Below are 14,156 nucleotides of genomic sequence, written 5' to 3'. Positions count from 1 at the left end.
AGGGGAAGAACATGCCTCTGCTGAGCTCCCATGCCAGGAGATATGGACTGGGGCTAATGGGAAGGAGGAGGTCCCAGGTCCTGGGCATGACCACTAAAACTGCACTCTGCCAGGGTTGGGAGGCCTGTTGGGACTGCCAGAGGTGCAGCAGCCCCAGGAAATGCCAGGACCAAGGATCCCCTCAGTGAAAGGTGGGTAGGACCACATGCATGCACACAGTCCTGGTTGGGGAAAGCCCAGACCCATCATGTCTTTGACAGGTCTGAGGCTTGCTGGTTACAGTGGAGTTGTGAGGCTCCAGGTGAGCTCAGCTTAGCTGCCTGGGATGCCAGCTTTTGGGCTGAGAACCCTTCGTCAGGCTGAGGAAGCACCTGCAGTTGGTGTGTGTGCTGTTCCTGGATGGAAGGAATAGTAAAAAGGCCAGAGGCTGGCATGCAATGCAGGCAAGAAAGCCAGTCAGTAAAAATGGAAATGGGGTGCCAGGGGGTGCGAGAGACAGGGTGGGGTAGTGGGGAAGGAGGATGTATCAGGTAAAAGTGGTCTGGGAGTGATAAGGTGGGTGCAGAATGATTTTTCTGTCTCTCCTGGAGTGCACACCTTGCTGGTAATTCTGTTTCATTCTTATACAGTTCAAATGTATAGCTTCAAAGCATTCCTCTTTGATAGTTGGTCAATTAAAATCCAAACAAAGCAGGTAGGAAGGAACCATCGCATTACAATTGCTTACCGCTCAGATCCTGTTTTTTGGAGCATCCATGTGTGAAACTTGTTTTTGCATGCTTTTGATTAGTCCAGAGGTTCTACTTCAATCAGATGGGATGGGTCTTGATTGACTGAATGGAATACCTTGGGACATTGATTGCAGGGCACTGTCTTTTGGGTAATTGTTTTAGCAATGGGGCAGAATTTGCAATAGTTTGCATTGATCATAGGACAGTTCTGGGTAGTTGTTTTAACAATATTCTGCATCGGTGATGATCTATGGAGACATTTGCAAAACCCCAGACAGACATTGAATACCTGTTTGGAGAAATATGGGGGGAATGTGTCAACCAGGATACAGTCACTAGGGATATATAGTCATTTATTAATGGTTTAGCATGAAAAAACATTGTGTACAGTTGCAACTAGCAGAGGAGATGAAATCAATGGGGATGTGTCTATTCTGTATGGTCCCAGTCACAATCTTGCATTATTGTGCAAGATGCACCGTTATTTTAAATTGGTCATTGAAATTTCATATGCAGGACCGGCCTTGCTTTCAGCCATTGGTCAGGAGGTGTCTGCACTATGGGAAATGCTGTAAAAGAGAGAAATGTGTGAACCATTTCACAGGAACAAACCATCCTGATGTGCAGAAAGACTAGCAGGGACCACTTCAGTAAGCAAAAAACAAGAAAGAAGCTTACAAGAAGTGGCAACTTGGACAAATGACTAGGAAAGAGTATAAGAGAATTGCTCGGGCATGCAGGGATGAAATCAGGAGGGCCAAAGTGCAATTGGTGTTGCATCTGGCAAGGGACATGAAGGGTAACAAAAAGTGTTTCTACAAGTATGTTAGCAACAAGAGGAGGATCAGGGAAAATGTTGGTCCTTTACTAAATGGGGGAGGCAACCTAGTGACAGAGGATGCAGAAAAGGCTGAAGTACTCAATACCTTTTTCACACCAGTCTTGACAGGCAAGGTCAGCTCCCAGACTACTGCACCTAGAAGTACAGTTTGGGGTGGAGATGAGCAGCCAACAGTGGCAAAAGAAGAGGTTAGGGACTATTTAGAAAATATGGACATATCCAGGGAGCTGGAGAGGATTCACCCAAGGCATGTGTCTTGAACAGCGTGTACATGCAGTATGTGGCAACACAGACCCTTCTGCAGTGCCATAAACTGCACGTGCCACACATGCTAACTACCTTCTATTATGAGACATTTGGTTTTATGGATGTGGGGAGAGCAGTGGACATGACATACTTTCACTTTAGCAAGGCTTTTGATATGGTCTCCCACAACATTCCTGCAAACAAGCTGAGGAAGTGTGAGTTGAATGAATGGACTGTAAGATGGATCAAAAGTTGACTGGATTGTTGGTCTCAGTGGGTAGTGATCAAGGGCTCAACATCTAGTTGGCAGCTGGTATCAAGTGGAGTGCTGCAAGGGTCAGTCCTGGGGCCAGTTTTGTTCAATATTTTCATCAATGACCTGGAAGATGGCATAGAGTGCACCTTCAGCAAGTCTGTAGATGACATGAAGCTTGGGGGAGTAGTAGATACACTGGAGGGTAGGGCTAGGATTCAGATAGACCTCAACAAATTGTAGGAGTGAAACAAAAGAAATTTCATGAGGTTGAATAAGGGCAAGTGCAAGGTCCTGCACTTAGCTCATAACAATCCCATACACTGGTACAGGCTGGGGACCAACAGGATAAGCAGCAGCTCTGCAGAAAAGGATCTGGGTGTTACAGTGGACAATAAACTTAATAAGAGCCAGTAGTGTGCTCTTATTGCAAAGAAGGTTAACAGCATTCTGGGCTGCATTAATAGGAGTGTTGCCAGCAGATCAAAGGAAATGATTCTTCCCCCCTATTCAACATTGGTAAGGCCACATCTGGACTGCTAGTGCTAGGGAATTGTGGCTTAGTTGGTTAAAGCACCTGTTTTGTAAACAGGAGATCCTGGGTTGAAATCCCCGCATTGCCTGAGCAGCTGTTTTTGGAAACAGGGCCGTAGGCTCTTTCGTTGAGGATTTGGTCCTCTGCTTTCTTCTGGGGTCCCAAGTCCTGGACAAGCCTTGGCTCAAGAAAACCCAGCTGCTTACTGGACAGAATGAAGATCAGCATTGCTTGAGAGACCACTTCACAGCCCTCCTCTATTCCTTAGGTAGACTGTTCTCATTTGGATAGGGGGTGGTTTTGGTCCAACTGCTCTTTAGCTGAGGAAGAGCAGTGTGCGCTTCTAAGTTTGTTAGCCTTCTCTGCCGAGGATACATTTGGTCCAGTAGGAGATAGCACAAAAACCCATGCCTCTAAGTCAAAGGAAGTAATTTTTTTTCTCTATTCCCACTGCTAAGGTTTTCCTCTGTCCCATGTTCAGATTTCCCTCTCAGGAATAGAGAACCAACTGCTGACAACAGCTGACTGTCACCTGCATTCTCCTATGGTACCAAAGAGGTTTTCAACTTCATTTTTTAAATGTAAAACAGAACTGTTGACAAAACTCCACCAGAAGCAGGGTCAGCCCCAAGGAGGTGACATCCCTTTGGGACTGGGAAGCCAGCTAGCAAAGCCTGGGATATCAGTCCAACCCCACCCCAAAACAAACAAACAAACAAAACAATGAAATACCTCAGAGGTAGCTCAATTGTGAGTGCAGCAGATTTTTTTTCTGTTTTGTTTTGTCTTTTCAATCCAAAATCCAGGATTCATCTCTCCTTTCAGCTGACAAACCTCTGCAGCAGCTTCAACCCCAAATGGGCCCCATGGAAAGAGGCAAGGAAACAGACGTTCAGGATCTAGGTTTCTGCAGGAAACTCGTGGCCATCAGTGGCTGCTGCAGAATGGATGTATCATTCTTGGTAGGCCACAAGCCATAAGCAGCAAAGCTCCTCTTTTCCTGAGAATCCCAAAGCCACCTGTTGTGCTAAAGAATTGAGGGGAGCCCAAGAGCTGCATTGGGCACATTCACATCTATAATTAGAAGGGCTAAGGCCCAGCCCTGAAGGTCATGCCAAGGCTGCAAACCTGGGGCTCAGGCATGTAGTGACCATGCTCCAAAAGAGAATGGCTTCCTTTTCCCCACTTGTTTTCCAGGTTTGAGATGGGAGGCTTTTGGAAGGGGATTTCACTGGAAACTGAAACTCTTCCAATTTGTCGAGGCTCCCTTGGCCTCTGTGTCCTCTGTGTGTGTATGTGTGTGCGTGTGTGTGTGTGGGTGTGTGGGGGGGTGCAGATTACTGTGGAACTGTAACAATTCAAATGTCATGTGAGCCCCAAGAAAAAGGGAGTGCATCCACTGCCTGCCTGATAATCAATCCTATTCTTCCCCTCTTGTCCTGGAACATAAATGTCTTGTTCTGTTTCAACCAGATCTTTAAGAGATGCCTTAGAGAACAAAACTCAAGTGCTGAACACCTGGGTCAAAAGCGGAGGTGCAGCAATTTCCTGCAGAACCCAGGGCAGAGTGCCAACTACTGGATGTTACAGGAGTATGTGTGTGTGTGTGTGTGGGGGGGGGGGGGGAGGCAGTGCTTAGCTGCCCCAGCTCTCTTCACACTGTGGTGGCAGCTGCTGCTGCAGTTGAGGACTGAGCTCACTGTGCACCAGCTATAGCAGGGGGTGCACCAGCACCTTGTGGGGCCTTTGCTATGGCAGGAACAGCCCAGCCATAGAAGCTGGGCAGCCCTGAACCCAGGTTATGTGGAGGGAAGAGGCTGAGCAGAATGGCATCCAAACCCCCTACCAGGGATTTTTGCTATGGGAAGTACAGCTCCTCTCCCAATGGTTTCTTGGTTGGGGGAGGGAAGCAAACACAGCACCAGGCATAGGCTTCAGGGAACCTACCCCTCAGGGCTGCTGCAGGTGGTGTGTATAGTGGGCAGTAGGGGGTGCTTCTGTGCTGAGCCACTGGCCTCACTGTGCCTGACCAAAAACCATGCTCTGAGTATCTTCCCTGGGGTGCTATGTCTGGCCAACCCCCTTCCTGGAGCACACCACAAGCCTTGGGTAACTGCCACCACCACCCAGGGTCTGGTCTTTTTTAGGGATCTGTGCCACCCGGGGTACACAGACCCTGTAGACCTTGGGGTTGCTTAACACACCATAGTACTTTGGGGTGTTTCTCTTAACCTGAAGCATTCACAAATAGTCTCCCTTAGCCAGCCAAGCAAAAGGGAGCTGAAAAGGCTTGCCTCATTCCTCTCAAGCAGGTATATCAAAGTTTGTTATAACAGATAGCTTTATTGATTGGAGAGGGTAGGCATGGGGAGGGGTACAGGTCAGAAAAGTATCAAAAGAAAAATCCTGAGCAAACAGAATTGGCTTGGTAGCCTTTTGGTACACTTCTAGGGCACTTCATCCTAAGTTACTAGCTAAAATTCAGGTAAGTTACATTTACACCCAAAGTCTGACCAAGCTCTTTCTCTGGAGGCTGTATGGCTTGTTTGCTGTGTTCCAAAGCATGTCTGTCCCCCTTCCTCATGGAGGCACTCTTATACAACTGTTGTGACCTCATCACTAAATTCCCACCAGAAGCAGTCCCATTGGCTGCTGACCAGTGCTTCCAAAAGACAGCCTTACAGGTGAGATGACTAGTCATATGACCTGCAGTGGTGGAAATATGACACACTGGAGGAACAGGTTCTCCCTCCCTTTGGAATTTTTACAGCCTTAGCCAGTCATGCAGGCAGGTAACATGGGGGTGGGGGGCGGGGGTGGGGATGGGGTTGGACTACTGCCTTACTGCAGAGAGACAGACTTGGGGAGATTTCTCCAGTGTGCGTACCTCTATATTGGCCTGTGGCAGGTCCTTACTCACCTCACCCTACTTATGCTACTGGTCAAAGCTCACCTTGGAGGAGTTCTGCTTTTTTTAGGCTCCTAAAGCAAGGGAAGGAGCAAAACTCTGGGCAGATAAACCCTTTTCCTCCTGCCAGGTTCTTACCCCTAACTGTGAACCACTCACTCTTTCTGGTAACAGTTCAGCTGGCCCTCTTGCCCTTCTGATCTTTGCTGTCCCCTCATCAGCCTATAGGGAGCATCATACATGTGAAGTAGGTCCAAGGAAGCTGTCAGACCATTAGCCTCATCCTGTTCTCTACCTCCTGTGCCCTCATCCCTTCTCAGAGCTGCATCTTCCTCCTCTGCTCTTCTGGCTTTCCACCCCTCTTCAGGGGTCTTTCCTGTCTAAATGAGTTCAGTGGCAGCAAACAGGAACAAGCCATGCCAGGATCCTGGTACTCTGCCCTTCCTCACAGGGGGCTTCTCTGCTTTTTCTGCTGCTGTTTCTTTCCAAACAGGGCTCTGTTGCTTAGGTGGTTGAAGACCCGCCTTGTACATGGGAGCACCTGACTTCCAGGCAAGAGGTAATCCTTGCTGTCAGCTTCCTTGGCAGTTGAACAGGTCTTTGTTGTTCCCCTCTGCCCACCTGGCACCACCTCCACCTCCTCCTGCAGAGCAGTGAGGCTTCCCTCTGCCTGAGCAAGTGGTGGTGACAGCAGCAGTGGCTACTCCCTCCCCACCATCTGCCCGCCTATGTCTCTGCCTCTGCCTCCCTTCTCCCACAGAGCAATGGGTTGGGCCACACTGCATTTGGGGCGGGCACAGTGGCGATGCTGGGAGAGGGCTGGGGGGGGGGGTGTTATAGCAGATTCTGGAGTGGCTACAGCCCCCGCCCCCCATAGCCCCCTCCCAGTGCCACCACTGCCCACTCCAAGCACAGCCTGACCCAGCCTCCGCAGTAAAGACCCTGGTGCCACTCCAGCCCCAGCCCACAGTGGCATTTCACCCTGCCCTGTGCTGCTCTCCTGGCCACCTCTGTGCTGTGTTGCAGCTGTGCACAGGCATGCGACATTTATTGGCCACATTAGGTCTGGAGAGAAATGAGAAATGTTCTTTGGGTACTTCCCTTTTCTGTCTGCCTGTCTTGTATATATCAATTAAAGTGAGGCAAGTTTCTTTGGGTAGATGTGATTTTTTTAGACCAACTAAACAGTTGCAAGAGTTCAGTTAAAGTGAAACATTTGTTTTTTCAGTAACAGGCATCTTCAAAATAAAAACCCTCTGATATGGAATAAAATTGCAAATGGAACTGGTTTCCTATTTGTGTTTTTCAGACAAAACCTCAACTGTTTGGAAAATATCAGCAGAAGTAGAACAGGTGACATCCCTGTGGGAGCAGGAATCCCACCCAGAGGCTGGGATGGGTCAGGAGCAACAGCAGCACACAGAAAAAGGAATGTCAAATGAGATACTGATCACATCAGTCAGTGGATCATCAGGCTTTTACTCTGATGGCCCAGGTTTTAAATCCTTGTTCAGGTGAAGCCTGCTCTTTGCAAGGAGAGAAACTTGCTCCTTTTTCCAAAGAGCTGGGTGCAATCATGTTCAGTATTGGAGAGACCATTTGTAAGGGCATTGCAAAATATTTTGTTTCAGTTGTATTATTCACTTGGGTGAAAGAGCCTTTTTTCTTCTGTTTATCTTTAAAAATCTTCCCTAGAGAAAGACTAAAAAAAAAAAAAAAAAAAAAAAAAAAAAAAAAAAAAAAAAGAAAAAACCCAGTCCTTCCTCTCCTCTCACTTTCCTTTGATAAAACAAATAGAGCAGGGGGATCACATGTATGGCCATGGAGTGAGTCTGTTTGGCTCAATGAGTGAGACAGTGGAAGTTGGGGGTGTGGCCAAGGCATGGCCTGCCACAGACTTTCAGGACCATAGGTCTTGGTAGACATGGCAATTGGGAGCAGGAGGGCAAGTGGGAGCTGACACCGCCCCAGTCCCCCTTCAGCTGTTTCACCTGTTGCCACTGCTGCAGTCCCAGATCTTCTGCTGTGAACCCCTCCACTGCTGCATTTTGGAGCTGCCATTGCCATCACATGCCCTGTGCCCCATACCAGAGATAGGGGAATAGGGAATGTGGTGGCATGTACCAGTGGCAGCAGCTTCAGGTCTGATAAGGGCATGCACTACATGACAGTAGCTGGATCTGTGCTGTATAGCCCAAGTTGGAGCAACCACTACACTTACCTTGGGCTAGACCCAGCTTGCAAGGAGCCCCATGATCTGGATCTAGCCTGAGGCTCAAGGTGAGTTTGAAACCCTGAAAGAGAGAAACTGGAGTGAGCTCAGATTGACAAGAAATTTTAAGTAAAACTAAAACATTTTGTCCAAATAGTTCAGCTCTTTAGCACTCCTGTTCCATCCCCAGGATGTACCAGGCCACTTGGAGAAGGGCGACATTCTGAGAGATAGCCAACATGACTTCATTGCAGGTAGGTCTTGCCTAACCAACCTCATTTCCATCTGTAGCAGGGCACTAAGGTGCCTGCTACTTGGAGAGCAGTGATAAGAACTCAGGTGCAGGTTGCTGGGGTAACTGGTTAATGAGGGAAGTGGCTGCACCTACACTTGGTCAGCTGACCAGAAGGGGCAGGGCCCAGCTCCCATATAAGTCCCAGGCCTGAGGCCTGGCAGGAGTTTCCCTGCCAGCAGCCAAGGGGGAAGGAGCTCTCCCAGAGCAAGCGGAGGGGAGAGGCCAGACTGCATGTACAGCCCGAGCTTCAGGAAGAATGGAGATCCCTGGTTTGGCTGGAATAATGGTGTAGCTGGGTGGTGTGAATTTATGTTATATCCCAGGGGTTTGTGTTTTGTTTTCTGTTTTAACTAGTGGCTTGGGTGAGGCTATAAGGGGCTGGAGAAGGCCTCATAGGGGACTCACGGTAGCGTGGGGATCCCAGCCCCAGAGAGGTGGCAGCGAGCAAACCCAGAGAGGGAGGCAGTGATTGACAAGCACCAGGGAGGGTGCAGTGCGAGGCAGGGCTGCCGAGAGCCCAAGCACCAGGGAGGCGCCGAGCGAGACGAGGCTGCTGAGAGCCCGAGTGCCAGGGAGGTGCTGAGCGAGATGAGGCTGCCGAGAGCCTGAGTATCAGAGAGACATAGTGTGAGACCGAAGAACGTCCGTTCCATCTGCGAGGCTCGGGGCATGGTAAAGCGGTGGTTGGAGCCACACATAGCCCATAAGGCTAGGGAGCCCTGGAACTCCCATTATAGAACGGGGCCAGAGTACTCCCTATTATCTATTGAACATCAAAGTTGTGGCGGGTGAGAATCAAGGATGCTTTTAGGCTAACTTGGCATGGTAAGGGGGTGTTAGGGGAGATCACGGCTACCCCTAGGATGATGTCCCGTTATACCGTCTATGACCAGATGACACACCACCTGGACAAGAGAGAAAAGGTTGATGTCATATATTTGGATTTCAGAAAAGCTTTTGACTTGGTCTCCCATGATGTCCTCATGGAAAAATTGGGGAACTGCAGCCTCAACAACCTTACAGTCCACTGGCTGGGGAACTGGCTCCGTGGTTGGACCCAGAGAGTGATAGTTGATGGAACTGAGTCAACATGGTGCATGGTGACCAGTGGTGTCCCCCAGGGCTCAGTACTCAAACAAGTACTCTTTAATATATTCATAAATGATCTGGATTCAGGTATCAGAAGCAGACTGGCTAAGTTCTCAGATGACACCAGATTATGTGGAAGTGCAGTCATGCTAGAGGATAGGCTGGGAATTCAGGCTGATTTGGACAGTCTCACAAGGTGGGTGGATCAAAACCTGATGACGTTCAACACGGAGAAATGCAACGTGATCCACTGTGGGAGAAAGAACCCACAACATACTTATAGGCTTGGCAGTGCTACACTCACTAGCACCATGACCGAAAGAGACTTGGGGGTCATGACTAATCACAAGACAAACATGAGCCACCAATGTGATGCTGCAGCCAGCATAGCAAATAAAACTCTGGCTTGCATCTACCAGTGCATCTCAGGCAAGACCCAAGAAGTCAGCCTCCTGCTTTACTCGGCCTTCCTTGATGAGGCTGCAGCTGGAGTATTGTATCCAATTCTGGACTTCACACTTTAGAGGACATGGAGAAGCTTAAGAGAGTCCAGAGGAGAACCACATGTATGATTAGACGTCAAGAGAGCAGGCCTTATGAGGAGAGGCTGAGAGGCATGGGACTCTTCATCCTGGAGAAGAGAAGGCTCAGGGGGAACTTGGTGGAAGCCTGTGGGTGTGCATCAGGAACTGGGAAAACATCTGTTCACCAGGGCACCCCAAGGGAAGACGAGGTCTAATGGTCACAAACTGCTGAAAGACCAATTTAGACTGGACATAAGGAAAACATTCTTTACTGTCTGAGTCTCCAGGGTCTGGAATAGACTCCTCCCAGAAGTGGTGCAAGCACCTACTTTGGATACCTTCAAGAAACATTTAGAACAAGAAACATCTGACCCCAGTTGACTCCTTGCCCTTTGCACAGTGGGCTGGATCCAATGATCTTACGAGGTCTCTTCCAGCCCTAATATTGATGAAATCTATGAATCAAAAGCCCTAATGTCTATGGATCAAAAGCAGCAGCTACCACCTGAACAGGGACTTGAACCCTGGACCCTCAGATTAAAAGTCTGATGTTCTACCAACTGAGCTACTCAGGCTCACATAACCAGTTAGCCCTTCTGTCGGGCTCTCTATCCCCATCTTTGGTCAAGGGTCTTTCCAGTCATGAATGCTGTGTGCCCCCAGAGGCTGCAGGGCATGGGAAGCTCCCACAGGCAGCAGCAGCAGCACTATCAGTGATGGGAGCATAGTGGCAGCAAGGGGGGAGCTCCTGCAGGTGGCTTCAGCACTGTTGGCAGTGGGGCGTGGGAATGGTGAGCACCAACCGGTGGTTGGCAATCACCCACAGATGCTGCTGGTAGTGTTGGCGGGGGCCAGTTGTGATCCTGGACTGCCCGCAGATGCCGCCAGCTGTGTCAGCAGCGAGAGGGGTGGTGACTGCCCACAGGTGCCACCAGCAGTGTTGGTGGCACCTTTTCACAGAGTGTGCACCACACTCTCGTGCACCCCCTATGCATTGCCAATGTTTCCAGTCTCAAACTAATATTATCTGCTTTGCTCTGATGCCTCTCAATTGCTGATATGCAAACCAGGCAGTTTAGGATGAAAAAGGGGTTAAAAAAATAAGGCCCCTTTCTCATTTTTATTTACACAACGGAGAGGTTCTTTCTTTCTTGTTTCCTGTCCTGCTTTGCTTGGCTCTGCTTTTCTTTGGTTTTCAGGGATTTTCACTGGAAAATAAAGACCTTCAGTTTGGTGTGGCACATTCCTGGTTTGTTTTGTCCTGTTTGAACCAGACAACCCAAAATGGAACAACCCAAAGGCCATATTATCACAGTATAAACTACTTTACAAACTGTTTATACCCCCAGCTTGCCTCCCCATTACCCTCACTTGAGAGCTTTCAGCATGGCCAAATGTGAGGCCAGCCCTGGGCTCTCAGGGCAATGTGGGCAGTGACTGGCCAGGGAAGGGGGCACTGGTCATGGTCAGGGTGGATGATCTTCCCCTTTCCTGGTTCCTGGGAAGGGCCAGCAGCAGAGGGTTATGAGGGAGAGAACAAAGTTGGAGGAAAGGTAGCACTGAGAGAAATGGAGGGAGCAGTACAAACTGGGTCTGGCAGCCTCCCATGTGCTACTGGATGAGGAGAGAGCAAAGTTCACACTGGTAAGAAGGGCCTACAGGTCCTCTCCTAAATGGCCGAATGGTGAAAGCATTGTGCTTTAAACCCACTGGTTGTAGGTCTAGCTGTGTATTGGTTCCACTCAGAAGACTTCCTCTTACAAGAAAGCTACTTGTGCTAGCTTTTCCCATAAATGCCTTATGGCACTCAGAAGCTTGTACTCAGGTGTGCAGTTAAAGGCCTGAAACTATTGTTAAAGGCTCTATGTTGGGAAATATTCTCTTCCTACCAGGAATCTCCTATTTCCATATTGTTTTCTTTCTTTTGAAAATTACATTCCAGGTCCTGAGACTACAGGGCTCTGGGAGTGGGGCTTAGGGGGCTGGGAGTGCAGGTGGTTTCTTCCTTGCTCCTCCCAGTTGTGGGTCATGGGCTGAGGAGGGAGCGACGGGTCAAGGTAGTCAACCAAAGACTGCAGTGCTGGTGTCATCATGAAGGCTTCGGCTTCCATGATCACAGTCCGCTCTTTGGTGAGAGAGGCAGTGGTCTGCTGGGGAGAGATGGCCTCCACCTCAGTCCACTGGGGAGGAGGCTCTTCTCAGCCAGATTGGTTGACCTGCTTGACTGGGCTTTAAACTAAGCCCACCAGGGGTTGCAGGGATTACTGCCACTGCAAGCCCCCTGGGCAACCTTTGTAAACCCAGCAGGCTAAGGCACTTAAGGGAACCCACACCTACCGTAGCCCTGGAATGATCTGTAGGCAAGGCAGGGGCCCCCAATGGGACACTTACCTGCCTGTACACCAATGCCAGGAGTTTGGGTTATAAAGAGAAGGAACTGATCCTCCTGCTAAACAAGAATGACTATGACCTCATAGGGATAACGGAGACCTGGTGGGACTCCACCTATGACTGGATCACAGGTATAGATGGCTATACCCTGTACAGGTGAGATCATACAGATAAAAGGGGTGGGGGTGTAGCTCTCTATGTCAAGGACAGCTACACATCCCTGCAAGCTGACATTGGCACCCAGGGAGGATGACTGGAGTCCCTCTGGGTTAAAATACGTGGGGAACATGGCGCAGGGGACATCATGGTAAGAGTCTACTACAGACCTCCTAACCAGAAACAAGAGCTGGACCAGAAATTTTCCAGGGAACTGGCTGAGGCTGCTTGCTCTCAGTGCATGGTTGTCATGGGAGACTTCAACTACCCAGACATCTCACAGGAAAAGCACTCGGTCAAATCTGATCGGTTGCAAAGCTTCCACACATGCACGGACGAGCTCTACCTGACTCAAGAAGTCTATGGGCTGACAAGAGGTAAAGCGTTGCTGGATCTGGTACTGGCCAAAGGGGATGACCTAGACAGTGACCTAAGAATCGATGGAAAGCTGGGTGATAGTGACCACGAGCTGATCACCTTTACTATCCATCGCAAAGCTGGCAAGTCAGTCAGCAATACAGAAGACCTCGACTTCAGGAAAGCTGACTTTGAGAAGCTCAGGAGGCTTGTTGTCGAGGCCTTAAGGGACCATGACTTGACAGGAAGAGGAGTCAAAGAGGAGTGGTTGCTCCTCAAGGGAGTGATCCTGACAGCACAAGGGATGGCCATCCCTTCTTGGAGAAAGGGTAGCAAAAGGGCACAGCAACCCACCTTGGCTCAGAAGGGAACTTGAGGACTTCCTGCACCTCAGAAGAGGTGGATGGAAGGATGGAATATAAAGGATGGGAGGCTGGAATGACCACCAAGGAGGAGTACTCAGCACTGGTCTGTACCTGCAGGGAGCAGATCAGGAAAGCCAAGGCTGCAACCAAGCTCCATCAGGCTTCACATACCAAGGATAACAAAAAGGCCTTTTTCAGATATGTAGGGAGTCAGAAAAAAAAACAAGGGTAACATTGGACCCCTTCTGAACCAAACGGGACAGCTGATAACCAACACCCAGGAAAAGGTCAATCTGCTCAATGGGTACTTTGCTTCGGTCTTTCATCAGTCCAATGGGACTGGCCCGCCTAGCAAGACATGAGATGGCCAGGGTGAGGGTGTATTTATACCCAGCATCAGTGTTGATCTATTAAAGGATCACCTTGAGAGGCTGAACACCTTCAAGTCAGTTGGCCCTGACAGATTACACCCTCGAGTTCTCAAGCAGCTGGCAGGTGTCATAGCCTGACCATTGGCAAAAATATTAAAAAACTCATGGCACTCAGGTGAAGTACCTGAAGACTGGAAGAAGGCCAATGTGGTACCCATCTTCAAGAAAGGGCAGAAAGTAGATCCAGGAATTACAGGCTAATCAGCTTCACCTCAATCCCCAGTAAGATTCTGGAGAACATTATCAAGGAGACCCTCCTGGATAAGCTGACTGAGGGCAACATTCTGAGGGAGAGCCAGCACGGGTTTGTCATGGGTAGGTCTTGCCTGATGAATCTCATCTCCTCCTATGACCAGGTGATGTATCACCTGGACAAAGAAGAAATTGATGTCCTATACCTGGACTTTAAAAAAGCCTTTGGTTTGGTGTCCCATGACCTCCTCATGGAAAAATTGGCCAACTGTGGCCTTGGCTACACCACAGTCTGATGTCTGGGAAATTGGCTCCGAGGTTGCAGAGAGTAGTGGTCAATGGTAGCGAATCATTATGGTGCTCTGTGCCCAGTGGCATCCCCTGAAGCTCTGTCCTTGGACTGGTTCTCTTTAACTTCTTTATCAATGATGTGGACATTAGTGTCAGAAGTGCACTGGCTAAGTTTTTTGATGACACTGAACTTTGGGGACTAGTGTCCACACCTGAGGATAGGCTAGCGATCCAGGCGGATTTGGATAAACTTGGTATATGGATGGATACAAAACTGATGATGTTCAATACTAAAAAATGTAAGGTACTCCACCTTGGGGTGGGGGGGGGACCCCGCAG

General features: G+C 49.2%; 1 non-coding gene across 1 annotated transcript; it reads right to left on the bottom strand.

Moving 5' to 3' along the window:
• Positions 1–10,136: 10,136 nt before the first annotated feature.
• Positions 10,137–10,209, bottom strand: TRNAK-UUU (transfer RNA lysine (anticodon UUU)). Its single transcript has one exon. It is a non-coding gene; the product is annotated as a tRNA-Lys (tRNA).
• Between the last annotated feature and the right edge of the window lie 3,947 nt (positions 10,210–14,156).

This window comes from Alligator mississippiensis, chromosome 2 (assembly GCF_030867095.1).
Source record: "Alligator mississippiensis isolate rAllMis1 chromosome 2, rAllMis1, whole genome shotgun sequence".
Classification (NCBI taxonomy): domain Eukaryota; kingdom Metazoa; phylum Chordata; order Crocodylia; family Alligatoridae; genus Alligator; species Alligator mississippiensis.
The sequence above is the reverse complement of the archived record's forward strand: the minus strand, read 5'-3'. Positions and strand labels throughout refer to the sequence as shown.